The 10,350-nt window shown below is 37.4% G+C and overlaps 1 pseudogene; it reads right to left on the bottom strand.

Annotated features, from left to right (window-relative positions):
* Positions 1-10,350, bottom strand: part of LOC116101314 — a 12,772-nt pseudogene that overhangs the window by 2,322 nt on the left and 100 nt on the right.

Below are 10,350 nucleotides of genomic sequence, written 5' to 3'. Positions count from 1 at the left end.
TCCTTCCAAGGATGCCAGACTCAAGACTCTGGGCACCTGTGGCTCACATGTCTGTGTCATCTTAGTGTTCTATACCCCAGCCTTCTTCTCCTTCCTCACCCATCGATTTGGACACAAAGTGGCTCCACATGTACACATACTTGTTGCCAATATGTATCTTCTTGTGCCACCCATGTTAGACCCTATTATTTATGGTGTAAGAACCAAGAAGATAAGAGACAGGTTCCTTAAATTGTTTCTTTTCCAAAGAGTTTGAACTTAATTATTTCCTTGTTGAGTAACATCACTGCAAAAATATTATACTTTGGTTTTACTTGTCACGTATCTTTATTAAGATCCTTTTTAGAATCAAGTGATCGTGGGTTTTTTTGAGAAAGTAACCGATCCAAATGTCATTTCTGTTTAATGATCCCTAACTAGATTTTCTGAACATTTCAAGAACACTTTCAATATGAAATATAAGTATTCCAAATTGGTGGTCTTATTGTTTCTATTTCAAAATGTGACCTCACTATTATTCTCTAGAATTTTCGTTTATGGGTAATATTCTTGCATGTAAATCTCTGAACGTTTTGTGTGTACAATGCCCACGCAGTTCAAAAGATGACATAATATCTTCCAGAAGAGGAATATATGAAATAGATGTGAGCCACCATGTTGGTACTAGGAATCATACCTAAGCTTGCTTGCTGAAAGAACAGCCTTAACCACTGAGCCATCAGTCCAGCCCTGAGAGCCTCATTTTTGTTTTCACATGATGATTTGAATCTAATCACTGAGATTACTATGAAGTTTATCCAAATATTCAGGTTAACATAGATGTCTGTGCACTAACACTACAGGAACTATCAATCTAGTCATGTTTAAGAAAACAGGTTTATAAAATAAACAAGAAGCTTTGCAAAGGATGCATTTTACCTACCTTTAGGCATTTAGACAACACTTTGTGGTCGTTTCTAGAATGTGTGATTGTTTCCTGCTTGTACCTACTTCACTGTTCCTCCTCCATCTTTGAAGGGATTGTTACCAACTAATCTATAAGTCAGTATACTTAAAATTTTCCCCTATCTATCATAGGACAAGGAAAATGTCCAAGTGATGATTGAAATTAAATACCCTCTACCATTTTAAATTATGACAGCATTGAGAGCATTTAGTACCAGGAGCCTTCCTCAACTGCCGCATTGCTGACAGGGAGGTGTACAGAGTAAATAAGGAGACAGTGAGATGAGGGCAGGTGTCAGATTTAAGTGGTCTAGGAATTTTGCACCTCTGATTGACTAGCAATTTACACTGCTTTATTTATACAGGCTTTACAGAACAAAGACAGGTAAAGATTATCCAAGAAATATAGAGTATGGGTTTGATTTTTTTTATTATATGCCCAAGGTTACAAGTTCAGTCATAATTTGCAAATACATACAGAACGGATTTTATTTTTATTATCAACCCTATAATTCAAATTTAAAGAACCTAAAGAATGTCTCCTTGAAAGCAAGCATTTATTATATGACAGCCAGCTTTTAGGCTGGAAATATTTGCATTTTGAAAGCCCTGCAGACAAACAGAAAATATCTGAACAGGTATTTTTTATTAGATATTTTTTTTATTTACATGTCATATGACTTCTTCTTTCCCAGTTTCCCCTCCAAAGAACAAACAAACAAACAAACAAACACAACAAGAACAAACCCCTGTTGCCTCCCCCTCCTCATGCCTGCCACCCCACCCTCTCCCACTTATTGGCCCTGGCATTCCCCTACACTGGGGCACAGAATCTTCACAGGGCCGAGGGCCTCTCCTCCCATTGATGATTGACTTTGCAATCTTCTACTATACACATGCTGACAGAACAATCAATTCCACCATGTATAGACCTTGGTTGGTGGTTGAGTCCCTGGAAGCTCTGAGGGTACTAGTTAGTTCATATTGTTGTTTGTTCTAAGGGGCTGCAAACTCTTCAGCTCCTTTGGTCCTTGCTCTAACTCCTTCATTGGAGACCCTGTACTCAGTTCAATGGATGGCTGTGAGCTTCTACATCTGTATTATTCAGGTACTGTCAGAGCCTCTCAGGAGTCAGCTATGTCAGACTGGCTTTCCTTCTTTCAGTCTCTGCTCTATAGTTAGTCTCTGCAACTCCTTCAATGGGTACTTTGTTCCCCCTTTTAAGAAGGAATTAAATGTCCACATTTTGGTCTTCCTTCTTCTTGAGTTTCTTGTAGTTTGTGGGTTGTTCTTCCTGTATTCCGAACTTCTGGGCTAATAACCATTTATCAGAGAGTGCATACCATTTGTGTTCTTTTGTGACTGGGTTATCTCACTCAGGATGATATTCTCCAGATCCATCCATTTCCCTAAGAATTTCATATATTCATTGTTTTTAATAGCTGAGTAGTACTCCATTGTGTAGATGTACTACAATTTCTGTATCCACTCCTCTGTTGAGGGACATCTGGGTTGTTTCCAGTTTCTGGCTATTATAAATAAGGCTGCTATGAACATGGTGGAGCATGTGTCCTTATTTACATGTTGGAGCATCTTCTAGGTATATGCCCAGGAGTAGTATAGCTGGGTCCTCCAGTAGAACTATTGAACAGGCATTCTTATGAATAGCAAATGCTAAAACCTAACTTCTTTTACTATGTTTCATCATCTATGCTATAAAGTAGAAAAATAATATCAATTTATCTCATTTACTGTGTTCTATTCCTCCGGAGAGGTGTACCATGTATGACCTCTATCTTTAAACTACATTTTCAGAGAGCTCTATGTGTATTATAAAGGGAAGTCTTGAATCTGTAACCTATTCTCCTGGCCAAATAGAGTTTGTCAATTGTCTCTGCACCAATTATACTGTATGAGTTTGTTCATGGGCAGATACCACAAGAAGATAACTGGAGTAATAGCCTCATCTAGTGATTCCCAGTTTATTAGTACTTCTCTGTGGTAACAAACTAAAGAGCACAAGAAAGACTTCCAAATAGTGGCCTGATAAAGTTATGTCTAGAAAATTTCTAAGAAACACTCAGACATACTTTTCCCTGGAAAGGACATAGAATGAATAATGTAGAATGTCTCCAAGAATCCAACATACAGAGACCAAAACTCGAAGGCGAGATATAGAATGACAGTGATTGCAGCATTCGGGTCAGCTTTGCTGGAACTGTGTCAAGCAGCTGAGCTGGCTTTATGACTTTTACTGTTTCTAGTGAGTGTAGCTGTGCCACAGGCCGGCCAGTCTAGGTCTCCCTCAACCCATGTGGGGAACAGGGTCCTAGTCAGGAAAACAAGGTGTTGGCGAAGAAATGACAAACAGAAACAGACACAAGGGAGTGCTGAAACTGAATGCAATTTGTACAAAGTAGAAATCAGGCTTATATAGTATACAGAAAACTGGGCAAACTACAGAAATCACATAGGCAGGAGATGGTTACATCAAGGTCAGTAAAATCAAACAGCCAGGTGCAAGGCGGAGGAGCAGTGGTGTCTTTCTTCTTGGGCTAGGTTGTCCCAGCAGCCCCAAGATAAACTCTCAGGGTCTGTCTGAGGCAAGTAGCTGAAGGTCATATTCTAGCATTCCTTGGCTATAACATAAATAATTAGTGATGGGAGCCCTACAACTTCTAGCTTCTCACTGGCAGTAAAAAAGTTTTTCTTTCTGTGTGACTTCTCTGATAACAAGTGCCTAACTGCTATCTCCAACTCTTGAGACACCCTGTCTGGTAAGACAGCTTCTTAGTAAAAATTCCCAGCTAATTCCAGCTAGAAAATCTATAGAATTATTGAAACACTGTGAAGGCCAGGAAATAATATTCAATCTCAGTGTTAGCTATAACAAAATATTTCTTAGGGCACCTTTATGCCTGAATAAATAAAGCACACAGATCTCTCCACAGACTTAGCAGAGATCAATCTGGAACACATTTGAGTTAGGAGATACCCACAACTGACTGAAATCCCCAGGAGACAAACTCCCTTTGGAGTCATAATGCCTCTTGTCCATGATCAGGTTTTAAACCTGATACTGTAGACCTACTGGGGTAGACAAGTGCGTGCAGCAAGTGTAGTCTGTTTTCCATGTAAAAAACATGTTCATGTAGTTTGTTTTTTACATAAAGAATAGGTCTGATTTTTTGCTTCTAGCATTTGACCATAAGAATACTTGGGACTGCATATGTTATATCTTCATAATGTTTGGCTTAAGATTTATTTATTTCTTAACATTCATAGTATTCTGTGTATATTTGTCTCCATAAGTGTGATACCCAGAAAATATATTTATATATATTATGTTATCACTTATTATGTACCAAATGCACATTTTTCTTAGTAACATCATTAATTCCAGTAAACATTAATAGGATTGCTGAAATCTCAATAGAAATAACAATCAAAATACTTATTTCCACAACTGAAATTATACATCAGCATTTATAGGATGTGATATAAATCTGAGAATGAGAGACAGGGGGATTTTAAAATGGTAATGGCTACCCTGTAGGAGGACCAGCAGTCTCAATTAACCTGGACCCCCAAGATCTCTCAGACACTGGATCACCAACCAGGCAGCATACACCAGCTGAGATGAGGCCCCCAACACACATACACAGCAGGAGACTGCCCAGTCTGTGTTCAGTCAGAGAAGATGCATTTAACCCTCCAGAGATTGGAGGCCCCAGGGAGGTTGGGTGGGATTGGGACATCCTTGTAGGGACAGAGGAGCAGGGATGTATAGGATGTGGAACAGTTCAAGGTCCACTGGGAGGGGAGTAAAGTCTGTAGTGTAAAAGAAAAATAGAAATAAAATAAAATAAAATGGTAATAGCATGTGACATCTGTGGTTGGCTATTATAATCTTCATATTAACAAGTGTTTTTCACTACATTATACAAATACATATTTAATGTTTGCTTAATGACAATATATATGTATTAAAATCCCTTTTAAGTGTTTTATTATTTGTCCCTATTTTGTACAACTTTTTTATAGATATGCCATTTTGTTTTTCCAGTCATCATGTTCTCTTAGGCTTTTGAAGTCATTATTACACATTTCAGGATTGTTATGGCTTGGCAGAAGTACGTTCCTAGACACATTTTCATAGATTTGTAGGTAACACTTTTTACTCTTTGACTGTTATTATAGCTTTTGGTTTTCACTAGTGTTTATTGTTTTTCATGGGTGAATCCCACCAGAATTATGCAGAAATTATAAAAGCCATATTAAAAAGACTACCCACAGCACGTATGTGCTCAAATGTAACTACAGAGAAGGTAAAACTACAGTGGAAATTCCATTCTGACATCCATGATTTTTAAGTTTTCTGCACTTTTCACTATGTGAATGGAGAAACAAGTAAATTTCCTGTTGACTAGATGAAAATATAAGGCAAGGGCTTCATCTCTCAAAATAAAATTATGAGAAGAATCAACAATTGTTTACTGGATTTAATTTTATAATATGTGTTTTGTGTGTTTCATCACTTCACTCATATAACTTCATCTAACATAATATTCACAAATAGCAAATGGTCAATGATTATACATTTGTATACTCTATTAGCCAATGAATAGACAAACAAGCATTCAAAGTATATGTAGCTTTGATATCATAATTTTTGTGTAATCTTATTTTTTATTTACAGCCAAATTTGACCAAAGTTCTCAAAAACACACTTTCTTACAGAGATTGATGGCTTACAGATTGATGGCTATCAAAGATTACTACTATTAAATCTATGCCCTATAACAACCCATTATTTAATATACATTTTCATCTCCTATATAAGTTTTAGAGAATGAAAGAAAAAAGATATGAGTTTAAAGCATAATCATTGTTACTGATAAAAATTACTATGGAGGTTTGGATTTTTATAATGAGATATTGATAATCTTAAACATCTCTAAAATTAAGTATATTTTCCCAGCATGCCCTGGGAATTTTGTTGCATAGGGTATGAAAAGATTCATGACTTCTTAGAAAATATCATTATAAGGGAAGATGTGTTTTTTTCAATTCACTGTATTCTTAACAAGTGATCAAGTCTGTGCCCCTCCTTAAGACTTATCTGAAGCCAGCACAATAAATAACAGTGTCCTTTATGTCTCAGCACCATATATGTAAGTGTGGAGTGGCAATGATATGCTAAGGAAGCCTTAGAAACATAGGTCCTGGGCTTAACTGTGGAATGGGAACTGAGGGGAGATTAAAGCTGAAGTAGACTAACAAGCTGAGTAGACACTGACAAACACACTTTGATCCATCCTACACCCTACACAGGGGTGAATCAATAGGTCTGAAAATCTAGTAAAGATGACATTCGTATCTGGAAGTCATAGATGGACTTAGTACTTATGTACTTATTAAAGAAACCAAACATACACTTTTAAAAGCCTAATGGTAAATGCCAGGACTAGATGGCTAAACTTATAAAGCTATAAAACATACTAAAGCATGCAAATCATATGGAAACCATTCAATATAAGAGTAAAGTTTTCTTTTCTAACCAAGGGATAAATACAACAATGAAACTTCAAGGCTATTTCATAAATTAAATAAAACATAGATAAGAGTGGACAAAGACAGTTCTATCACTCAGTAAAGTACTTAAAGAGTCACTTTTATGTCTAATTATACAGCATGACTGTGGGAATGATTTTCATGAGGATATGTAGTTTAAATGTAGTATTGTATAATTCATACTAGATATGATTTCCTCCCTGAAGTTCATTCTATGGAATAAATATGCTATGAAAAGTTCAAGAAGGATATTTGGAAGCCAACCTCACCTCAAAACAGCAAATGGGCCTTTGAGGTTTAAAAATTTGTACAAGTTTTGAGATAAAATTCTTACTAGAAAGTTAGGATTATCAGAACTTCACAACTATATTTTTGGCCTGGAAATTTTATATAGTACCAATTATGTTACACAGATTTAGATAACACTGAACGATAGTAAGTGGACTCATTTCAATGAAACTGTCAAACAAAGCCAAACATAGCTAGTGCTGGACTTGCCATCACTTGGACTTCAGCATTCTCTAACAGTGACACTCTTCAGGGATGGAACATAATAAACCTTACAAATAAAACATTCTTTGAAAAAAATATATTACTTCTGATTTGTTAACATTAAGCTAGACTTCCAACTTTTACAAGTTAATAATACTTGTTTGACAATCTGGGAAAAATAGAACTGCAGCACATGGACCAGAAACTCAAAGATTTTATAATTTTGTTCACAGTGAGAGTTCTCTTACTCTCACACATAAACGAAGTTCCCAGTGATAGTCAAGTCCACGTGTGGCAGATATTCTGACTTCATAATTTTGAGGTAAGCACTGACATGCTGATTTGCCATCAGGGTTTTACAATGCTGTATAAAAGGCTTTTGGTGAATTTGCTTTTTTTTTCCTCATACGGCTAGTGTGCTAAGGCAGAATTGAAGAAGCACAAAGTGATGAGACTTGGTTCAAAATGAAGAATCATTATTTCCTGAATTAGAAATGCTTTTTTATCCTTTTATTGAATATTTTCTTTATTTACATTTCAAATGTTATCCCCTTTCCAGGTCTTCCTTCTGGAAACCCCATATCCCATTCCCCACCCCCTGCCTACATAAGGGTGCTCACCCACCCACCTACTCCTGTCCTCCCCTGGCATTCCCCGACACTGGGGCATAGAACTCCCTCAGGCCCAAGGGACACTCCTCCCACTGATATCCAACAAGGCCATCCTCTGCCACATATTCAGCCGGAGCCATGGGTCCCTCTATGTGTACTATTTGGTTGGTGGTCCACTCACCAGGAGTTCCTGGGGGTCTAGCTAGTTGACATTGTTGCTCCCCCCATGGGGCTGCAAACACCCTTAGCTCCTTCAGTCCCTTCTCCAACTCCTCCATCAGGGAAACTGGCCAGAAGAATGTGGATGCAGTGTGATATATTATGGCCAACCCTTTGAGTCATAAATGAAAAGAAAACAGGAGTGTAGAATTTCAACATGGCAAATTCATGAGATCCACAGGTACCAAGTGTCTTGAGCTCAGCATTCTGAGAAGACAGTTGAAATACAGCACTGAGGATCTGGACATAGGAAATGACAATGCTCACAATGTCACATATCAGAATAGAGATAGAACATAAGCCATAGATGATGTTGACTTTGATGCTGGCACAGGACAGGCAGGCATTGCCCATGTGCTTATAATATATATGTGTGGGGGAGGAGTGATTCGGTGCCCACAAAATGGTAACCATAGGTGAGCAAGACAAAGGGTATGGAAAAAACCAATGGTCTCAAAAAGATCACCCAAGCGATGATAAACACTACCTTGTTTGTCAGTACCAATGTATAATGAAGAGGGTTACAAATAGCCTTGTAGTGATCATAGGCCATGGCTACAAGCACAGATGACTCCATGCCAGAAAACAGGTGGACAAAAACCATTTGGATGATGCCCTTTTATCTTGAACCAGAAGATTCCAAGCATTTTGGAGATGGTGGATGTGGGCAAGCCCAGGTCAATAGATGACAGAACATCCAGGAAGCAGAACACAGGCTGATGAAGACTGTGTTCTGTTTGAATTACATAAAGAATGGTTGCATTCCCAAGTACAGCTGCCAGGAACACAACAAAGAAGGGAAAACCAATCCAACAGTGCATGTTTTCTAATCCAGGGATTCTCAGGAGGATGGAAGTTAGGAGGAAAATAGAGTAGTGTTGTGTGAAGCCGTACTTCTGTGATTGTTATGCAAAAGTACAACATAGACCAATATATCACATTCACTGTGTAGACAACATTCTTTTGTGATAAAACAAAACCAGAGATTATATCAGAGAAACTTCTATCATAGTTATCTAGGTTGCTTGGTCATAGAGGTTTGAAAGTACAATATATCTAATATTTAACTAAAAATATATTTCTGTAGAGGATTTTTAACTCAGAAACATGGCCGCTCTGGCAAGGGATCACCTCCAAAGGCCTAGGTCTGTCTGATCTGGCTGGAATGCAAACATGCTGCACACCTTTAATCCCTCTGGCTAGGATACAGATACGCCTTTAGTACATACTTTTAAGGTGAAAAATTAGTGTGTAGAAGGAATCAGTCATGTTTGAAAGTGACATCCAATTGGAAGACAAAGTGATGAGCCAGAGAAAAATTTGGCAGAATGATTCAGAGATAGGATATGCCCAACTCTCACAAAAACAGCACAAGAAAATGAGTTTTAGTAAGAGAATCACAGGGAAAATGAGTCAGTTGGCAGTCTATGCACTGAGTTTAGTGCAGTAGACTTGAGTTCACTCGTGAATTCATGCAATTCAATGCAGATCAGCAGAGGCAGTTGAAGCCAGAAAATAAGACAGCGCCAGAAGATTATAACAAATTGAGGCCAAGCAGAAAAATTCAATAAAAAGCCAAATTTAATCAGTCAGCTTGAAGAGGAGTCTGAGCCAGAGCAGCTGAGACAAACCAGCAAGCCAGAGTTCAGAAAGAACAAGAGTTCTTCAGCAGTAAGAACTGCTGGATAACGTAAATTATTCAGCAGTAAGCCTCCGACACAACAATTACATCAGGCAAATAAAAGTTACTTTTACATATTTTATTTTAATTTCTCCTTTTCCCCCTTTTATTGAAAACAGTTTTTTTCTCATACAGTATATTCTTATGACAGTTTTCTCTTACTCTACTTCCTATTTTAGAAGTGAACAATGATGATGGAGAGATGTTCAGATGCTAGCCCTTAGTTTCAAGCACCCAAGTCAGGCAGCTCACAACCACCTGTAACTCCAGTTTTAAAGGTCCTAACATATTTTCTAGAGCCTCTGTATATACTGAACTCTGATAAATATACATATACATATGAACACACAGAGAGAGACAACTCATCTAAAATTAGTAAAAAAAAAAAAAAGGTCCCAATATCCCAATATGTCTATGTACACATCACAGATGTTCAATTGAATTCTAGATTTCAGATAAGAAAATACAATGTACAAAATAAATTTTCCAGGTCCTAAGCTAAGACTAGATGCAAAAAACTGGGTGGAGAATGTTTATTCCCATGCCATATGAAAGCACTGGCATCCCACAAGTTATCAATTTAGATTAATGAAATGAAATCTCATGAAATTAAAACAAATGTTTTATAGAAGTGTTGCTTTTTATGACTAAGTACATTATAGACAAAAGTAGAGAGGTTTCAGCTGGAAAAAAAAAGTCATTAAAGCTATATAAGAAATACTTTCCTGAGCTGAGGAACAATGTACTTAATGCAACAAACTAGGACTTTCTAAGATGTGGGGTTTTTTGGTGTGTGTGTGTGTGAGTGAGTGTGTGTGTGTGTGTGTG

This window comes from Mastomys coucha, unplaced genomic scaffold (assembly GCF_008632895.1).
Source record: "Mastomys coucha isolate ucsf_1 unplaced genomic scaffold, UCSF_Mcou_1 pScaffold21, whole genome shotgun sequence".
Lineage (NCBI taxonomy): Eukaryota > Metazoa > Chordata > Mammalia > Rodentia > Muridae > Mastomys > Mastomys coucha.
Note: the sequence above shows the minus strand (reverse complement) of the source record. Positions and strands in the feature narration are given on the sequence as shown.